At 43.3% G+C, this 15,617-nt stretch overlaps 1 protein-coding gene across 2 annotated transcripts in view; it reads left to right on the top strand.

The window, feature by feature from the left end:
• Positions 1 to 15,617, top strand: part of ESRRB (estrogen related receptor beta) — a 187,367-nt gene that overhangs the window by 102,462 nt on the left and 69,288 nt on the right. The gene's annotated exons all lie outside the window — the stretch shown is intronic.

The raw sequence follows: 15,617 nt of genomic DNA, 5'->3' as shown, positions 1-15,617 counted from the left end.
CTTCCAGCCCTGTGATCTCCCATCTGCACAGGTCCCCAGCGAGTCGCCAGTTGTGTAGAATTGGCCATATGCAATTGCTGTAGTGATATACGGTCCACAATGTCAAAACCTTCTGGGGCTGTTCAGATCCAAAAAACCCAGCCATGCTGTCATTGCTGGGAGTGACAGTGAAAAATGTAAGGGTGCCAAGATTCATTTCACTCAATTAAGTAAGCAGGTTGTGTGGGATAACCTACTTTGAGGAAAACTGACGTAGCCCCTTGGGGAAGTCCTAGCACACGACTGCTTGATTGTGGCCTTTCACGTTTATATTGATTGTTCATTGATTCTGTGTGCCAGGGATTGTGTAACATTGCATACCTTCCAAAATCTACATTTCAGTGATTAATATATATATAGAAAAGGAGTAAGCGAAAGGAAGTAAGTCTGATTATCCTTCCTTTTAAAAAAACAAACATGCACGTTCAGTTAAAAAATAAAGTAGGAAACCAGTGAAGACTTAAATTCTTTAGGGCACTGTTTCCCAAATGGTGTTCCATGGAATTTGAGCGTTCTGTGACATAAAAATAAGGATTCTGCAAGAAAATTCCATCACAATAACATTTTAGTATTTAAACATAATAGTTAATATTTAAACATTTATGAATTTTACTGAAACAGTTTTCATTTGTTTGCCATGATAATTGTCCCTTTGTAATGGCAGCTTATCCAGAGAGTGGGGACAATGATATCCCTAGTCATTGCTGCGTGCGCAGTCAGTCACTGGTGTGATCGCCTATTATATACCACCGTAAATCTCCGTACTCACTCTGAGGGAGCGTTGATCATTTTGGGGAGGGTTATGTCAAGGCTATTCAGCTTTATCAAGACATGCAATTCATCAGTTGTTACCCTGTGCCAGCACATACTTGTGTGAAATTGAGTACTCGAATTATGTTACAACAGAAATGAAATACAGAAATTGACTGAATACCACACCAGATCTGTGAATCCAACTTTCCAGTATTAAACCAAATATAGAAAGAATTTGCCAAGAAAAGAAGAAAAATTCCTCTTTGCATTGAAAACTGCCAATATAATGCATATTAGTTTTTGAGCTTTGTTTTTAGTACACATTAAATGTGTTTTGTTTTTAAATGTGTACAAACTGAATGTTGATCTTATGACCTTGTTTATCTTTTGTTTATTATCATTATTATCTACTTTTTCAGCTCCGTGTATAAGATTTTTATTAGGGGTTATACAAAAATCTTTTGACTTTAAAAGGGTTCCGTGGACAAATTAAATTGGGAAACTGCTCTAGGGTGGTAAGATACCTAGGTTAGACAAATGGCTGACATTTACATATGCAGGATGTCTGGAAACTTCCTTTGATAACCAGATTATTGTGAGTGATGATAACTTTAGTGTGGTAGGGCTACATGCCTACTTGTTGTAAATAGGCCTAACTATATTGACTTCAAGGGACCAATGCCAATTTACACAAGGTGAGAATCTGGCTCTCACTGTGGTGTAGGTGCCAAATTTTCAAGAGGCATCTAAATCATATCTGCAAAATATTCACAGGCAAACACATGCAGATATTTGTGTGCAGTTGAGCCTGCTTTTGTCTTTGAAGCAAAAATGCATGTTTTCTGTATGAAGTGAATGCTTACCCAGGCACTGGCATTTTTATGGATTCAAGTTAAATAACTGTTTTGAACATGTGGCCTTTTCTATGTAATGTGGCCATGATGGAAAGTGTAATATTGAATATTCTGTCTTCAGTGCACATATAAGTTTAACTAATGTTCCTCATTTTTTTTTTATTTGAATCCCTGGATTAAAACAACAAACAAAGATCTGAGGTGTCACTGAGGACATGGTTTATTTGGTGACGTTCTTGTAGTTTTTAGACACCCTTCGCTCTATGCTACTTGTAAAGCAGCTTTTGTGGGGAAAAGGGAGGCTGATCTAGCATTTAAAAAAATGAGGGAAGTCCGTAAGTGATTCCCTCCAAATCATGAGGCTTCCTTGATATCCTGGGATGATCTGACAGCTCGGCATATCACTGTCAATTGAATAGAAACTGGATATGCTGCTTGATTCAACCATGTCCAGATCGTGTTATTTAGTTGGACCAAATAACGCCATGTCCTTCAAATTGTTATCTCCATACGGTTAGTTGCCTTGCCTGTTTCTACCTTCCTTTACAAACTGCTGAGGTTGGCTATTTTAGTTCACTAGCTTGCTCAGATGCACTTGAATTCTATACCAACCTACCTATCCAGTCAGCACTGCAGTGCAGAGAAATAATCCAATTTTACTTGATTATTAATAATTATTCTTGGCTGTTATTTTTTGAGCTGATTTGATTAGAATTCACACTGAGTGGGATACACCGTATTATGCCCTCCTCCCTCCCCTTCATTTCCATCCCCCATCCAGATCTTCAGGGGGTACAGAGATTACACGGGCAGGCATAGGGGAAAGTTTGGTTACAGAGAGATTCAATATTTGGGGGATACAAATGAAGGGTTCTTTCAATCCCTCATAACCTAAAATTCTGTCCAGCAGTTCTGCAGGGTCAGAGGAATTTTAAAGCATTTCCAGATTTGTCAGAAACCTAAACATCTCAGCTAAATTGCACACACAAACAAATAGAAAAATGAACTTTCATGAGATAGGTGTTTGTGCTGGGTCAGGAGCAGTCACAGCCAGGACTGCACCCAATCCTCTGAGCTCCCTTGCTGACCTATTCTGTACTGTATCAAAGGCTGCCTCTTTACTAGTTCCCTGTAGATGCCCAGGGGTGAGCAATGCTGCAGATGGAATCTCAGCAATCTAGAACAGATAATTTGCTAGTGTGACCTGCAGTTCTGCTCCAATGGCGGCTGTTACTGGATGCTGGAATGCTCTCTTGTCAAATGGCAGGGGCTCTGTTCTGGTTAATTTTTGCAATCTTAGCTTGGGGGTTTATGAGTTCCTTCAATTTTGAGGCTGTTTTGGGGAAGAGAAAGTTGTTCGGACTCGCATTGAATTTTCTGCATCTGTGATGGCACAACACTTGTCAAAAGCATGTGGAGCTCTATGGGTTGTTGCAAATAAAGGAGTCATTCATAGAGAGACTCTCTTTTATGGTGGCTGTTTCTGCTGAAGATTTCTTATGGATGATCTGCACAGGGTGGCTGATGTCAAGCAGTGAAATGGTTTCCCCTGGGGTCATTTTACTTCTGGATGTCACTGGAGGGCTGTGGCACGTTGACTGACTCATCACGTCCAGTGATACTCAAAGGTGGTGTATTGTGGTTGCCTCCAGTTGGGTGCCTAGCACCCTCAACAATCCATGCAATGGGACTGATACTACAGTTTGTTGTGACTTTTGAGAGCGTTGTGTCAATATGGAAGGTCTGCTGCCCCCTTTTCCTTCCTTGGAACAGCCATGCCTTTTTTCTGAGTGCCTATTTCAGCTCAAGTCGGGTGGGCAGGTGGACCTCCAGCAAGGACTTTGGAAATCCTAAGCCTCCACTAAAGGCAGCAGGTGGCACTACTTTTTACAATATCCATCTGAGTAATGTGCTGTGTCCTCCAAGTCCAAGCCCCACTGGAGTCATTGGGTTTTTTAACGGGAGCTGGTTCAGGGGCTAAATGCTGGCCAGTCAACCCCCTACCCCCACGCTTTGCTCTGTGCTGGCAGCAGCTGGAGAAAAAGCTCCCAAGAGAGGCTTTTCTCATGCTGCTGCTGTTTCCTCAGTTGGGGGAGAGGACAGTGGTGACACATGGAGGGAAGTGCCCACAGCACCCTCTCCTGCCCAGATCCTCCCACTCTGCTTCTGCACTCTCCCACCTCACCTTCAGACCCCTCCTGAACTCCCTCCACTGCTGCCCCTATCCCACTAATGCACCTTATCTCCCACCCAGATCCCCCAGCCCCAGCCCACTCCTGCACCCTTCATCCCAGACTCCACCCCGCTTCCCAGCAGCCCCATCCCACACACTGAATGCCCCATTTTTGGCCCTCTAAAGGATTACTCTGGCCTGGGAGGGAACCCCTGAACCATAGTCCCACCTTATCCCACTTCCTGTCTGCAGTGCAGGAGTGGGAGGTGAGTGAGGGGTCTCAGTCAGGGGCCATATCCATGAAGGTTTTGAGAGTTTTGTTTTGTTTGGGTTTTTTGGTTTTCACTTTTATGTGGTCCCCGATTGATATTTTCCATGGGTCTGTGGCCTCTAGCCCAAAAAAGGTTCCCCACTGCTGATTTAGATGGTAGCTAGGATATTGCTTGTTGCTTAAAATCATTCTTCCTCAGCAGATTTTAAGTCACTGTTGTTCTGTGGTTTGTATAGGGAGCGCCGCTTCCATAGCTCCTCAAGTGGATGAGAAGAAGTTTAATTCAAGCTCATTTTGAAAGGGCTAAGCCAGCAGCGTCCAATAGGAATTCAAAGACTGCCGCACTTGTGGTTGTCATTGTTCCATATTCACCACATTCCTCCACCGCAAATAAATGCTGTCCCCCCGAGCCAGGCACCCCAGCCCACTCATTCTAATTCAGCACCGGTGACTCACCAGAGCCGCGACTGCCACCACGCTCTCCTCCCGCTAACCAATGGGGCGAGTGAGCAGACAGCATTCCCCGCATGAAGCTCTCAGGAGGAGCTGCATTTAAAGGCTCCAAGAGCTGCATTTGCCACAAAGCATTGTCCTATTCACCACATGTGATGAGTGGCGAACGTATTGGACACCCCAGGCTAAAACATTCAGATCACATTAGTCTTTCTGAAGTCAGGATATCTGTGCCTCTTACTAGATGCTAGACCTGAGTTCATTTTGTAGCAGGAGAATTGGTGTAAACCTTAACTGGCACCATGCAGCAAAACAGTTTTTTTTCTCCTCAACACTCCCCTTTCAAAACAGGGTGTTTGATTCTGGCTGGGTGAAGCCCCTGACTTGTGGTTAATCCCCCTACCTTGCAGAAAGTTCTGCGGAATACAGCGAGACCATTTCATGTGAATTAAGGCCAGAACAGCCGTTGTACTTATGAGGTATATAGGTTTCCCTTTTAGCAGTAGAACTTTAAAAGTTACTTCAATGCAGTTTGCACACCTCTCTCTTCCTTCATCATTAACCTCCTTATTTATATGAAAAAACATTAAATAGAAGGCCTTTCTGTAAAGCATACATATGGTGTCCTATATCTTTTATGCTGTAGACAAGACAGAACAAGGCAGGATTCAGAGAATGTGTCACAGGTGGATAGAGCTAGGATTGAAGCTGTTGAAATAACAGACTATTCAGTTCATTAGCAGTCCCAAAATATTGAAGGGTGGAGGGAATCATTTCAGGTTGATCAAAAACTATTTTTGGTGATTTTTTTTTTTTTAATAATAATTTCAGGTCAAGCTGAAAGTTTTGACGACAAATGAAAGTTTCATTTCAATTCTGAGCAATTATTTAAAAATAAAATTGAAAGAAATTCCAAAACAGAGAGCCTTTTCAACCCAAAAAATCAAAACAATTTGTTTAGAAAATGTCAAAACAAAACATTTTTACTTTTTTGGATTTTTTTTTTCTTTCTAGACTAACACTCTTTGGCAAAATTGACACAAAACCTTCAACCAAATCATCTGTGAGGAGGAATTTAATCAGAAAAATGTGAATGATCATTCAAAAGAGCACTTTGCTAAAGGCCCAAAACCCCACAATCAAGGACAGGAAGAAAGCTAATGTACCAATATTTAAAAAGAGTAGACAGAATGACTGATAATTCTAGGCCTGTCAGTGTGACATCAATGCCAGGCAAAATAATGGAATACTTGATACAAGACTTGATTAATAAAGAATTAAAGGAGGGTAATATCATTTAATGCCAATCAAAATGGGTTTATGGAAAATAGAGCCTTTTGAACTAACTTGGTCTCTTTTTAGATGAGATGACAGGTTTGACTGAGACGATAGTGTTGATGCAATAAACATTTGACTTGATACAGCATGGCATTGGGATTTAAGAAACCTAAAATGATATAAAATTAACGTGGAACATATGAAATAAATTTAAACATGGCTAATGGATAGGTTTCAAAATATGACCATATAATGAGAAATCATCCAGTGGGTGTGTTTCTAGAGGCAGTCCACAAGGACCAGTTCTTGGTCCCATGCTATTTAACATTTTTATTAATGACCTCAAAGAGAACCTAAAATCACTTCTGATGCAGTTTGCAGATGACCGCAAAATTTGGGGAGTGGTAAATAATAAAAGCAACAAGTCACCTATACGGTGTAATCTGGATTGTTTGGTAATCTGGGCACAAGCAAACAATATGCATTTTAATATGTCTAAATGAAAAAGTATATGTCTAGCAGTAAAGAGTATAGGGCCTACTTACACAATGGGGGAATTTGTCCTGGGAAGCAAGTTTGAAAAATATTTTGGTGTTGTGATGGACAAGTTGGCTGAACAAGAGACGTCCAGCATATAGCTGAGGCCAAATGGACTAATGCAATTCTTTGTAGCCATAAACAAGGGAATCTTAAGGAGGAAACACTATTTTCCTTCGGTGTTTGGCACTGGTGTGAGTGTTGTTGGCTTTTGGGTCAATTTCTGGGGTGCACAGTTCAAGAAAAATGTAAATAAATTGGAGAGGGTTCAGAGAAGAGCCACAAAAATAAAGGATTAGAAAACAGGCCAAGTGATAAACTAAAAGAGCTCAGTCTATTTAGCTTAAGAAGGAGAAAAGAGTTGACTTGATTACAGGCTAAGAATACCCACATGGGTATTTAATTATGGGTTACTCAATCTACCAGAGAAGGATATAGCATCCTCCAATAGCTAAAAGATAAAGCTAAACTAATTCAGACTGGAAATAAGGTGTAAGTTTTCAAGGAAGAGTAACCAACCAAGAATAATTTGTCAGGGGTCATGATGGAATCTCTATTACTTATAAGTTTTAAATCAAGACTGGATTTTCTTTTGAGGACCTGCTCGAGGACTTACTCTGGTGAAGTTCTGTGGCCTTTGTTAGACAAGAAGTCAAACTAGATGATCACAATGGCTCTGTCTGGCTTTGCGAACTATGAAGTCTATAATCTGTAAAAGTCTGTAAACATTTGTTTCACTTAAAACTGCATTTTTTTTCCCCTGAAAGGTTTTACACAGCTGGAATGTAACAGACGTGTGGGTTGTGTGGACAATGGGGTCAGACAATCACTGAAATGTGACATGGGACCAGGGAGATGGAGGTAGTGTTGGGTGATAAAGTTTTTAAATCACAGGGAAGTGAATTCAGTACTGCAGGTAGGCAGAAGGAAAGCAGAATTCGTCCGAATGGTGCTAATATTCATTGTAACATTTACAAAGTACTGTAAAAGTGAAGCTTCTCTTTGTTAAGGGTTATTAATTTCATTTTCCTGGTTTGATTTTAGCAATTTTTGAGTGTTAGGTAGGTGTCCAAAAATTGGGGGATATTTTGGGCTTTGTCTTTGCATATGCTGTAATGAGTAATCTTTTTGTAATGTTCTGCAGTGCACTTTAAGACAATTTATTTCTCCCCGAACTGTGTTATGGTGCACTTGGGAGCCTTAATTTGCACCAGCAGGTTCAACTTGGACCCAAATATGCTCAATGTTTCAGTGTACTTTCAGAGTCACACCCCTATTTACATTACTGTTCCATGTAGACAGCCTTGGGTATGAGTAACCATTTCAAGATTTTTTTATGTATTTATTTTTTTTATTGTGTCAAGATTATTTTAGGCTTTTATTGCTGGTAACCTAAAATCAGAAAACTAAGTATGTGGTGTGTTCCCATCTAGTGGCTAGTCCAAGTAGAAAAAACCTGCTTACTATTACTGCCAGACAGTGGGGTTACTCCCTGTAGTTGAAGTGGCAGAGTTTTGTGCTTTGGTGCTAAAGGAATGGGTTCAAACCCTACTGACAACTTGTGGTAGAGGTTATTATGTGAGCAATTGCGGGCGGGGGGAACCTTTTTTTAATTCGGTCAGTCTTATATGCTACCTATCATCCAAGCACTGTATATAATTAACTGATTAACCCTCACAATGCTCCTATGAAGATGGTCAGTCAGTTGGGGAAACTGAGAAACAAAATATGGAAGTGACTTTCCCAAGTCTATAGATTGGGGGTTTACAGCCTTTTTATTTTGATCCCCTTCCCAAAATATGGTACAAAAGCTGCATAGCTCAGCTGTACCACAATTTTTTTCTCTATACATGAAAGCCAAGGCTGGTATTAAGGGGTAACAAGCAGGGCAGTTGCTCAGGCCTCATGACAAAGGAAACACCAAAAAAGCTAAGTTGCTCACACGTTGGCCTCAAATCCACATGGTGAGGCTCAATGTCAGGGCCGCAGTCCCATGTGGCAGGGCTTCAGCTTTTTATCTTTAGGTCTAGCAAGTGTAATGCTGTCTGTGCTAGGTGGATCTCCTAAAACCTGCTTGGGACCCCCAGAAGGCCCTGGACCCCTGGCTGAAAACCACTGCTATGGAGTAGAGCGTCAATTGGCATATGAACTTGGGACTGGCTCTCTGTCCAGTTCTCCATGCCCTGTACCATGCTGCCCCACTGTGGTGATGAACTAGAGAGAGAGAACTGAGTTACATGGTGGTCCTCCAGGGCATGCATGGGACTACGGACTACAGGGCCCAAAGGAGGAAGAAAAAGTTAGGGTGCAGAATCACTCACTCACTCACTCAGTCTGTTTCTGGTAGAATGATGAGTCAGTAGAAAACATTCAAAGGAGTAAGACTGTACTAGGGTATATAGCTCTGGGGAGAGAGGGATTAAGAGTTCAGAACAGCTTGGAAGGAGATAGGGCTTGAATACAGGCTCAGTCTCAGAAAGCCAGTGTTGGGCTATAGATCATGTCAGTGATGGCTGGAGGTTGGTTAGGGACTGTAGATGAGGTCACAGGGCGTGAAGTTATAGATTCTTTGTCTTTACACGTCACAATGATCTCATTCCAGTGTGTTATACTAAGGGCTTCATTTATGCATTGTAGGTGTTTTATATGGACTTATTTTAACCTGTAGGTGGCCATCACTTTCCCACTTTATCAGACATGTAGAAGCTCATCGTGAGCAGAGAGCAAGTCCAGATAAAGATTTTGCAAAATGGCCCTGAGAAATTCATAATCTCCACAAAAATAGCAAGTTGAAATGTTCTGGACAGAGTCAGAAGCAGACTGTCAGGGGACTGATTCTCCACTGCTTTGTACCTTGTGCTGCCATTTGTGCAAAGTGAGTAAAAAATGCTACTAAACCAAAATGGCAGTTATGTGCACCCATTTAAAATGGGTGCAAATGACTACGCAAGGAGCAAGGTGACGATCAGCCTTGTTGTTGTGTGATTTTTTTCGACTCTTTGTCACAAGATGCAGCTCCTGACTGAAGAGATGAAGTTAAATGTTTTATAATGCAAATGCATGTGTGTGAGAGAAGAAATGCCTAGTGGGCAGTCCACAGAGCATGTTTCATGCTCCTCTGCTGGTATGAAAAGTAGCAATCTGTCAGCCAGTTGAGGAATGCTGGGGATCCTCTTGTGGCAGAGGAATGCTGCTGTTGCAGTAAGAATATTTATTACTTAACTCCCTGCGAGAGCTGTTTCTGTGCTGTAACAGAGGTGATCTTCTGTACCTCTATTTGAGAAAACATCCACGTGGCATTAGGCAATATATTATCGAGTTGATCCCAGAAGGAAGGCTTTTTCAACGTCAGCGGGAAAACATGGTGCTGGACAGAAGCTTTCTGGGCCCAGCCACCTCAGCAGCTCTAGAGTGCCACAGAAGAGCTAGGTTTTCAAAAACAAGAGATGGCCACATGAGCACACAGTCACTGTGTTCCAGAGAAAGCTGTTGCTGATAAAAGCCCAGTAAGAGGCATCCCTTCTCTGTGGGAGTTCAGGGCCCATATCCAAGTGTGCTCCTCCCTTTGTGTGTTCTTATGAATGGTCCGTATTCTTTTGGGTTGGTATTTTTAGCAGGGTTTTGTGTTTCATTTGCATTTGACTCCTTTTTAAAGAAGGGGTGACGTAAAAGACGGTGTTATCAAGAGTGGATACTGACCCCTCACCATTTGATAGGGGTATGAAACTTAGGGAATCCAGTCCTATGTCACGACTTTGGTCAAAAAATATAGATCAGTCTCTAACCAGCATTTTTGTGTGTCATGGAATTACTACCCCGCCTCCGGAACTAGCCATTTTTTTCCTCATCCCTTTGAGGCTGCAGTCAGGAGTTGAAAGGATTCTCCTTCCCCAAACTCAAGAGTAAGGCCTTGTTTGCATCATCTGTGTTGCTAAGCCCCAAAATAACCAGGGGAAAAATAACATCTTGGAACCCACCCCATCTGCCACGGATTGGTTTTCAGTTCACACTGCTGGTCCGTAATCACAGATTGATTTCCAATTCCTACTTCTCTGAAGTCTTGCATGTCTCCAGACTACTGAGCTCAGTCCCCTCTGGAAAAGGGACCAGCAGAACAAGCCATTTGTTGGCTACAGCAGATTTACACCCGCGGGGACCTTCAGCTGGCATTTGCCTGGCAGATTCCTGAGGTAAATGGGTTTATTCTTCTGCTTATTCCTGCCCCATCTCCAGCCCCCTCATGCATCCCCTTCTGTGCAACTGTTCCCCTGCAACGCAAGGATGTCTGTCCCTCTCTCTTTCTTTCGATGCACCTAATGGAGGGTAGTAATCCCGTTAGGTGCTTGCAGCAAGTGCTGCCGAGTTTGCTTGCAGCGCCTGTGCCAGGTCGAGTGTCATTGCCAGCAGCGCTCTTGGCGGGATGAAGGTTGCATTAGTGAACAGTAATTGAAATGCAAAATAACATTTTGATCGAGCGAGCAGGCTGTTTATTTATCAGATCAATAGCCAAAATGCCCCATCTGGAGAAGTCAGCGTGATAATAAGTGATAGCATTCCAAGGGCAAACGGAACGCAGGCAGCAGGGAGGACACACCGTCAGGATGGGGTGGGCTGTCTCTGAAACATGCGCCCATATGGCTCCCCTTCCTCCTTCCCTGCAGAGGGCAGCTCCTCTGCTACCGGCAGCCACTAAGAGCTGCACCCTCTTTCCTGTACCTTAGGAGGGAGAATGCACATCTCTTAAATACTGGGCCCAGTGTGGTGCACAAATATGGGAAATCATTCTCCATTTCATGTCCTACTATACACAAGGCTCTGGCTCAGGGCGCTGCTCACAGAGGTGGTGGTGCCGGCTGGCAGTGATCTTCTCCTTTACTTAGTGTGTGTTGTGTGTTTGTAAAACTCTGTGCGATTATGGGGCTATATAAATATTAAATGATAATTGATCAATGCCAGGGGCCTATCACGATGGTGGCGCACACAGAGGAAGAGGGGTGTTTGTAGCGTACATCTACATTACATGCCTTTTCCACATATGCACACATGTAGTGTCACATACAGCTCTCCCTCAGCACATCTGTATAATGTCCCCTGTATACCATGGTGCTAGATTCATTACAAATTCCCAATTATGATTTAATATGTATTCCATTTCAGCACATTATATTTAAATATGCATGCCTATGGAACCTGATTTGTTACAGATTATTTTCTGGCTGTTTCATTCTCTTTCATTAATCTGGCTGATCAGAAAACAGGTCAGTTTTTATTTGCTTTACACAGCTGTCAGATGTTAGGAAAATCTGCCCGAAGATCAACTGTCTTTCTGTGTGCCTTCTGGCTTGAAGTCCCAGCTGAGAGCCACCTTTTCCCACGTACACTCACTAAAGATGACATGACCCACAGTTCCTACACCAGGCAAGTATACGGTAGAAGTCTGTACCTGCCATATAAGCAGATGCAAATCTCCCTTCCCTGGGTTGCTGGCTGCCTGTCCATCTGTGCTACATCTCTTTGTTGGCTTTGGTTTATCTGTTAGTAGGAATACTGAAAAAGGAGAAGAGGAAATGAAACTGACATTGAGGTAGTTGTGAGTTTGTTGCATTTCCCTTGTGCCCCGGAAGACTAATACAAGGCAGAATGGCAAACTCTGGGAGTGGGGGAAGAGAATTTCAGGTTTTCAGCTGAAAGGATTGCTTTGATGTTTTTGTATTTGATTTATTTTTATTTCCCATCCAGTGATGTCATGTGTTTTGGGACATACAGGGAGAAATTCCATGTTTTTATGTGTGTGTGTGTGTGTGTGTGTGTGTGTGTGTGTGTGTGTAGAGAAGTGAATTTCACCTGGCACTGGCTTAAAAAAGGTATAAGGTGGGCATTTCCTGTGTATTTTCCCTTCCGAGAGATGTCTCAACTCCCATGAGACCTGATTGCAGAACTCCTTCCTGTTCCAGTTGTGGGTCCACTGATGAGCCTCAGTCATGAACAATGTTCCTTTTAATCTTTTCCATTCATACGTGGATTTTTCTCTTCCTGTATGGAATACATTTTATGTATACTGCAACGTGCGTATGTGCCCCACCAATAGCAACACAAAACCTAGCTGTGGGTGCCATGCTAATTAGACGTGTGGCATCTGAATTTCTCCTGAGCAGGTGCACAAGTGCCCAGCTTACTGGGAACACAGAACATGACTTGTAGGTCTAGTCCTGTCCTGGGCTCTGTGTTCTGTATAGATGTGGATACAGATATGTAAAACATTTGCCATAGATTAGATACAGCACGAGTATAATTTGTAAAGCCCTCAGAACCCTTTGAGAAGGAAGGTTCTCTATACGCATAATTACTGTTTGGATCGCGATAATCTGGCCTTCCCTTGTCTGACAACATCTATGGTCTGGTATCTCCAGGGGCACCCCGGAGCACTCTCGAGGAAAAGCCAGGAGCCCCATGCTCAGCAGCTTCTCCCAGTTCCCAGAGCACTGTATGTAGCTCATCTTGTGGTGGTCATTCTCAGGGACGGTGGAGGAGGAGCACGGAGAGGGCTGGGGAGGACACTTGGGGAAAGAGGCAGTATGGCTGCAGAAGCCCAGGGCTGGCATCCAGGAGCACAGCCCCAAGGCTAGTGGCGGGGGCCAGCAGCAGAGCATCTTCCCCCAGTCGTGGTTTAGTCAATGTTGGCCCTTCTGCTGCTGCCAGATCAAAGCAGTAGCAGAAAGGCTGGCATTGCCCTCTCCTGGTTTGGTACATTTCCTGCTTCGGGACTGGATGGTTTCCCTCCCAGTTTAATCATTTTCATACTCTGTAAGAAGGTGCCTGTCCCATGCTGCAGTTCTAGTGACATCTCTCAGATGTCACTCCTCAGAGGAGGAGTTGGAAGCTCTTCAAGTATTTGAGTGTACTAAGCAGAGAACAAGTAAACGCTCCATAAAATTCCAGATTATGGAATTATCTAATAGAGCAACAGTTTATGCTGACCTATGGCTCCTTCTTATCTCTCTGAGTCAGCCGGGAGTGCATCGCATGGCCTGGCTGAATTTGGTCTGGCTCATATTTGATGGATGCTTGTTTGTCAGTATGAAGGAGGAACGGGGTAGACAGATGGTCTGGAAGGTGGATGAATAAGGTGGATTTAAAAGGAAATTTGATATTTTGAAGCTCAGACTGGCATCTGGATGCAGTGTAACTTTCCAGTGGCATCTGGATGCAGTGTAAATTTTCCAGTGGCATCTGGATGCAGTGTAAATGGCTACTACTTATAGCTATGACGTGTATTAAAGAACTTGCTAAATACCTACCAAACATGCGGTCTTTAAAGATGAATAAAATTACACTGGAAACTTTTTGGGGCTATCTTACATTTGTGGCTGAAAACAGTGCTGTATGTTAGCAGTGGCCTCTGGTACTGACTGCCCTCAGTGCCTCCTGGATGCCAGCCACAGGGTTCCACAGCCATGCTCTTTTACCTGAGGCTGTGCCCTTTTGGGGGCACAAAGCAGGGCCCCCCACACCTTGCCCTGGGGCCCATAGTGGCTGTTAGCCCCGCTAGCCCCGCTAGCCCCGTAACACATGTGCAGCACACCCCCCCCCCCCGCCACATTTTGTTCCCAATTCTCTACACCATTCTGGCAATAGCCCAGGTGATTTGTGGAAGCTGGGCCATGCCAGCCCCTATGCCCATGTTCACACCCTCCTCTTGCTTTTGTGTCCTTTCAGTTTTATGAGTGCTTGCAGGGCAGTCAGAGAGAAAAAGGCCTGATTGAAAAGCACTAATTGCCCATCATTTTCCATGCCATAATTTGTGTAGAATGAGATTTCAATCAGTTGTCCAGATCGGGCTGGTTGTGACTAATCTTTATAATGATGAGCTGCTTAATTATAGATTTCTCCAAGAGCTCTGGGTGGGGTGTAGGCCCAGCTGCTTGCCCCTGACCAGGCTGATTCCTCAGTTGGTGGGGCAAGGGAGGTGGGGAGATTGGAGGTGTAGTACCCAGAGGTACTGAGACCTCATCTGGGGTGAGTGAAGTCTGTGCTCTACAGCCTTAGGTGAGAGCGAGCTGGCCTTTAGCTCATGTGGTAGAGTGCAGGGCTTTAGACTCTCTGCTTGTAGGTTCTATCTCTGGTGCCGGTGACTCCGGTCTGTTGGCATTACAGAGAGAAACTGAGACAACTTAAGAAAAGAAATTGAGCAACAAACCAAAGTTTAGAGACTCCACAAGCACAGTGTAGTTGAAGAACTGGAATGATGGGGTTTCCATCCTGCCTCTAGCTTAATAAATACATAAATTTCAACAAATAAATAGTCAGAAGGAAATTCTTTACTTTTCACCTTTGTTTCTGATTTTGTGTCCCTCATTTCTCCTTCAGTTCAGTGCCACTTCATTTTGTGTTGTGTATTTTTTTTTCTTTCTCACAGCTCTTTACCCATACACTTCATGGAGTTAAATCACGCCCCCCCCCCCACCTTCTTCTGCTATTGTTCAACATGAAACATAGGCAAGGTTAAGGGAAGATGCTTTCTAGGCAACTCTAAACTGTAATAGAGAATGGGCAAGGAGAAACAAGAAGGCTGATCCAGCCCTGAAAGAAGTTGCAGAGGAGGAGGCGTTCTCACTGACAGTGTAAAGGTCATATTGAGGTGAGACATGCTAGAGGAATGGAGGAAGCAGGATAGAGTGCTAAAATGAATGGGGTCTCTTGGGAGGTGCTGGAGGGTAGCATGTTTGCTTTGCTATCCACATCTGAAAGAACGGAGAGAGAAATCTGCAGATGCTGGACGTGAAAGGTTTGATTATTTATTTATTTTGGTTACATTCTTATGTAGCAGTTACCACCATATTGTCTGAAGGACATTGGGACGGACATTTTCAATACCAAGGTGAAAAATATCTTGTAAATACCACAGATAAGTAGGCTGCAGGGAGGGAGGCTCCAAGAGGCAGAGCAAGAGGTGATGAAGGTCTGGCTTAGAATTTCAGCATGGGCTGAGTTGAGGCCTTGAGTATTTATATGAGCAGTGTTGTGGAGCTGGTGTGATTAGATTTGCGGATACATGAATAATTGTGGAAGGTGCAGTGTAGTGAGAAGTAGGCAGGCTAGAGACACAAAAACCACAATTTTAGGAAAAGTGGGGTCTTTTGGGGTAAATGATGATTGGCAAGTCAGTCTTGGTCTTTGTTTTATCAGGCTGTTATTAGTAGTTCTCGGTTAAAAGATTAGCCCACATACTAGAGTAATTCACTTTGGAGGAAGTGTTCAC

This window comes from Carettochelys insculpta, chromosome 6 (assembly GCF_033958435.1).
Source record: "Carettochelys insculpta isolate YL-2023 chromosome 6, ASM3395843v1, whole genome shotgun sequence".
Taxonomy (NCBI): domain Eukaryota; kingdom Metazoa; phylum Chordata; order Testudines; family Carettochelyidae; genus Carettochelys; species Carettochelys insculpta.
This window is presented reverse-complemented; position numbering and strand designations above follow the sequence as displayed.